A 6000-nucleotide genomic window follows, 5' to 3' on the forward strand; every position below is an offset into this window, starting at 1 on the left:
GAACATAATACAAAACAGGGAACAGAAATATACACAACGAAATAAACGCAATCCACAGAATACATACAGAACAAATATACAACACAGGAGACAGCAACAGAAATAAACACACAGGCAACAGAAATAGAACAAAATGCAAAGCAAAATACCCAAACCATAACACAATGATCCTTGCCCTGGTATTACTTGGTATTGTTGAATACTTGGTATTGTTGAATATTACTTGGTATTACTGGTATTACTTGGTGTCATATTTTGTGGTATTGCCCACCCATAGTATAATCTTTAATTATAACATCTTCATTAAGATTTGGTTCTTTTACTTTCTCAGAATCTTTGTGTATATGAAAATATTGCAAATCTTCAGGAACAAGCTCCTTTGTGATAAAGGAGCTTGTTCCCTTGTGAAGATGAGTGACAAGTACAGTGCCTTGCGAAAGTATTCGGCCCCCTTGAACGTTTCGACCTTTTGCCACATTTCAGGCCTCAAACATAAAGATATAAAACTGTAATTTTTTGTGAAGAATCAACAACAAGTGGGTCCCAATTATGAAGTGGAACGAAATTCATTGGCTATTTCAAACTTTTTTAACAAATAAAAAACTGAAAAAGTGGGCGTGCAAAATTATTCAGCCCCTTTACTTTCAGTGCAGCAAACTCTCTCTAGAAGTTCAGTGAGGATCTCTGAATGATCCAATGTTGACCTAAATGACTAATGATGATAAATAGAATCCAGCTGTGTGTAATCAAGTCTCCGTATAAATGCACCTGCTCTGTGATAGTCTCAGAGGTCCGTGTAAAGCACAGAGAGCATCATGAAGAACAAGGAACACACCAGGCATGTCCGAGATACTGTTGTGGAGAAGTTTAAAGCCGGATTTGGATACAAAAAGATTTCCCAAGCTTTAAACATCCCAAGGAGCACTGTGCAAGCGATAATATTGAAATGGAAGGAGTATCAGACCACTACAAATCTACGAAGACCCGGCCGTCCCTCTAAACTTTCAGCTCATACAAGGAGAAGACTGATCAGAGATGCAGCCAAGAGGCCCATGATCACTCTGGATGAACTGCAGAGATCTACAGCTGAGGTGGGAGACTCTGTCCATAGGACAACAATCAGTCGTATACTGCACAAATCTGGCCTTTATGGAAGAGTGGCAAGAAGAAAGCCATTTCTTAAAGATATCCATAAAAAGTGTCGTTTAAAGTTTGCCAAAAGCCACCTGGGAGACACACCAAACATGTGGAAGAAGGTGCTGTGGTCAGATGAAACCAAAATCGAACTTTTGGCAACAATGCAAAACGTTATGTTTGGCGTAAAAGCAACACAGCTCATCACCCTGAACACACCATCCCCACTGTCAAACATGGTGGTGGCAGCATCATGGTTTGGGCCTGCTTTTCTTCAGCAGGGACAGGGAAGATGGTTAAAATTGATGGGAAGATGGATGGAGCCAAATACAGGACCATTCTGGAAGAAAACCTGATGGAGTCTGCAAAAGACCTGAGACTGGGACGGAGATTTGTCTTCCAACAAGACAATGATCCAAAACATAAAGCAAAATCTACAATGGAATGGTTCACAAATAAACATATCCAGGTGTTAGAATGGCCAAGTCAAAGTCCAGACCTGAATCCAATCGAGAATCTGTGGAAAGAACTGAAAACTGCTGTTCACAAACGCTCTCCATCCAACCTCACTGAGCTCGAGCTGTTTTGGCAAGGAGGAATGGGCAAAATGTCAGTCTCTCGATGTGCAAAACTGATAGAGACATACCCCAAGCGACTTACAGCTGTAATCGCAGCAAAAGGTGGCGCTACAAAGTATTAACTTAAGGGGGCTGAATAATTTTGCACGCCCAATATTTCAGTTTTTTATTTGTTTAAAAGGTTTGAAATATCCAATAAATTTCGTTCCACTTCATGATTGTGTCCCACTTGTTGATTCTTCACAAAAAATTACAGTTTTATATCTTTATGTTTGAGGACTGAAATGTGGCAAAAGGTCGAAAACTTCAAGGGGGCCGAATACTTTCGCAAGGCACTGTACATGCCTGCCATTAGAATTAAAAGCCAAATGACTGCAATCACTAGAAAACTGAAGATACTGGGCAATATTATAGAGATCAGATTAAAGATAAGATGATAGCAGAGAGGATTTGATACATACAACCACAATGCACTGTTGTATTAAACAAGGACAACAGCAATGATTTGCCCCCTGCAAGTGCTTCCAGATTATTATGCCTGAATTATTTTCATCCATGTCACTGCAGCTCAAGCCCAACAATTCGATCCCCATAGTATCAATTTGACTCAGCTTACATAACAACAACCGCTCTCCGGCTGTTGTTGATGTTTCTGGGTCTCTCCCTCCAGCATAATGCGCCTGTATGTTCAGTGCAGAAAAAAGCTGTTGGTATTTGATAAACACTTGCAATGTGGAGGATGTCTTCAATCCTTGACTGTGAAGCACACTTCTTTCCCCAACAGTCAATCTTTCACAGTACCAGGACAAAGTTGTGTATGAATTGTGACTGGAGATGAAAGAGGTGCATTTTATTGGCTATGACACCTGAATTTCAAGATTTTTGGTGTCATTAACTAAAAACTGGATTGAACAATTAATTGTCTTGCTGGCCTAATTATGCATTTTGCTGTCCCATAGCAGATAATAAGCATAACAGGAGACTATGTATATTTAAAGTGCACTTTCTTTCTAATTACCACTAGATTGGTGGATCGATTCGTGTACGATTGTATGTGACAAATAAAACAGTTTCTTCTTAAAAAAATAGCTCAAAAGAATAGAATATATCTTTATGTCATTGTTTCACAACAACGAAACACAGTTTAGCAGCTCTCAGTATGACAGTTTAAATAACTAGAAATAGAAAATTGAAATAGTAAAAGTAAAGTATAGTAAAATAAGAAATAACAAACAAGCTAATATAAAATAGCAACATTTAAATAGTAAAATATAAGAATCAAGATAAATAAACACAATGAGGTGGCACTATATAGTACATGAGGTTATTGTACTTCAAAAGAATGTGTGTGCAATGTGAAAGGAGTCACTCGTGATGACAATCAAAAATAATTATCACCCAACGCTGCAGTTTTCCTCAGCTCTATGGAGCATTTTAACTTGTTTCAGCTAATTGTTTTGGTTTTACAGCCCACAACTTTACTGTTTTGGTTTAGTCTTATCACTATTATCAGCCCCTTTTTCACCCGATGCAAGCAGCGGTGTTTGGCGAAACAGGTTCTGATAAAACCACTGTACATAAGCTACCCAGCAGTGAACAGCAGACAGACAAAGTTAGAGACTAGCTGGTGAACATGGTGGAACCTTTAGCAGCTAAAGAGGCAGATAATTATCTCATGAGTTGGTGGAGACCAAAACAGAGACAAAAGTAGAGTGATTATTTGACTTACATTCATCAGGTGACCAGAAACACGAATCATAATAAATGCTAATGTCGATACTTCATCCCTGGATGTGTAAATAGACAACTTTTCGTATCAACTTTTTAAGGTATGTCCAAACTTTGTATATATATAAACATTGTGCTGCCATGATAATCATTTCAGAAAATCAAGAGACAAACCTAATTTAGACCCTGTGACATGTATTATCAGTGTTTAATCACTGTTTAAAGCAACTAGTGTCATTGTTGGTGTGACACTGCAGCTAGGTTTTCAGAGTGAGTAGATTCTACACTGAGTGAGCAGAAAAGGATCCAGGTGGGAGGTTTTAGAGTTATTTTAAGGGAAAGCAGGCAATGTGCAAGGCCACACCCTGTCTGAAGACTGATATCTTTGGCAACAATTCACAAGTTTCCTGTCGAGGCCCTGAATCACTCTCCTTGTTTCAGCATGTTGCAGCAATGAGACCTGACAGACCTGAGAGAAAGAATGAGGTTAAATGTTGGAGGAGGGGAGAGAACAGCCTGAGAGCATCTACAACACGTCCTCCTTTAACCTTGTTCTATATCTGTCCTGCCGCATCCCCGTTTTTCCTCCACACCAACTGTACAACCCCTGGGATCAGCTGATAAGCTACACATCTCTCCACCCATGGCCCACTGTGCTATTATTTTAAGTCATGTCCTTTCCTGCTCTGCTCCGTGGTCTCTTTCACTGTGAAATAGATAGGGAATCTGAAAGGTTGAGATGAAGTGACAGAAATGTGAAAAACTGGCGATAGAGGAAAACATGGCAACCCTTGATATGAAGATGTTTTGATCTAAAACTTTTAGTCTTTCCATGCTTCTGACTTTAAAATGTCAACCCTTTTTCCCTTTTTGCGATGCTTTTATCATATGAGGCGAGCCAGGTCATCTTTGTCTGATTAATGCCACTCTCCCTGTCCCTCGGCTTGTTGTCTCCAACCCAAAGCATGGTTTGACTCCAAACGCAGCGCTTGTGTTTTGAAGCGCATACGAATGGTGCAACCAAGCTGAAAGATGGTGCAGACAGAAGGAATTCAACTTTAACAACATACTACAGTAATTGGATTGTAAACATCATTTGTCTGTGATACACATACTGTCAAGTGGTCAATTTACTACCAAACAGATCCCCTTTAACCTCCCTTTAACAAGGCAAAGCAACAAACGCTTACTTTTTCTCTGGCAGCTTGTGACAGCAGTATACAGTTGAGTTAGTTTGCAGAGGTGTCAAAAGTATTCACATCCATTACTCAAGTAGAAGCATAGATACTAGGGCTTGAAAAGACTTCTGTAGAAGTTGAAGTATCAACTCAAGCTTTTTACTTAAGTAAAAGTGTAAAGGTACTGGTTTCAAAACTACTTAAAGTATAAAAGTAAAAGTAATGTAAGGGGGAAAAAATGCCATTAAGGACAAAATCTTAGCCCGCCCCACAGGGGCTTATAGTGCACTACCCCACCTCCCCCCCCCCAAAAAAAGGAAGCACCTTGTTCAATTTTATTTGTCTGTTCTGTTTGTTCAAAAATATAAAACAATAAAAAGTTGATCTAAAAAAAAAAAAGGACGGCTTGTGTATTGCTTAGGCCACAGGGTCAAAATTAAATGATTTATTAAAAATGTAATAACAATAACTTATAACAATAACTTCTTTGTTTTTCAGACAACGGCAGCTACACTCTGGTGTTACAATCCTCTAGAGTGAAATACAGTCACACTTTTACACCGTTTAGCTGTCAGCATTTCAACCGTGTTTACTCCAGCTGTTAGCTAACGGTAGGCTAACGTTACCTGCTGTTGAGTATAGTGTTAACTGGCGTCCCGTGCGGCGATGTTTCAGTTCCCTCTAACGTCCGTTTTCGGAGCATCAGAGAGAAGCGCAGGCATTTAAGTGGCACCTAATAAGGCACCGAAATCCGTGTTGCTATTCGGTCCGGTAGATAACGGTCGTTTTGCCACCGGTGTAACGACCGTATTAGCACCGGGTCTGTGCAGGTGCAATGGATCGCGTACAAACCAACAGGGTGTCGGAATGGTATATGTTTATACTTCTCATCCAACCACAATCAAATTCACTCTATCCGGATTTATCTGGATAGGTTGTTTTTTGTGTGTTTTTTTAACGATGACAAGCCGGAATGAAAACAAGCCAAACTGAAATAGGAGTAACGAGGCTATTTTTAAAATGTAAGGAGTAGAAAGTACAGATAATTGCGTGAAAATGAAAGGAGTAGAAGTAAAAAGTCTGCTGTAAAATAATTACTCCAGTAAAGTATAGATACCCAAAATGTCTACTTAAATAAGCTAACGAAGTACTTCGTTACCTTATTTAAAGTGATGGTTCGGAGTAATTCACCCTAGGGTCCTTTGCACCATGACCTCGAGCCAAATACCCCCCCAGAAGCTTTTTTCACCTGGGTCGAACATTGGGAGAGTTAGCGTAGAATAGCGTTATCAGCTGAATAGCTTAGCGCAGGGGCTAACGGACCCACGTTTGTATCTCGTAAATTACCCCACTAATAATGCACGAAATGATAACAAACGTCT

Source organism: Perca fluviatilis, chromosome 20, assembly GCF_010015445.1.
Source record: "Perca fluviatilis chromosome 20, GENO_Pfluv_1.0, whole genome shotgun sequence".
In the NCBI taxonomy this organism is placed as follows: Eukaryota; Metazoa; Chordata; class Actinopteri; order Perciformes; family Percidae; genus Perca; species Perca fluviatilis.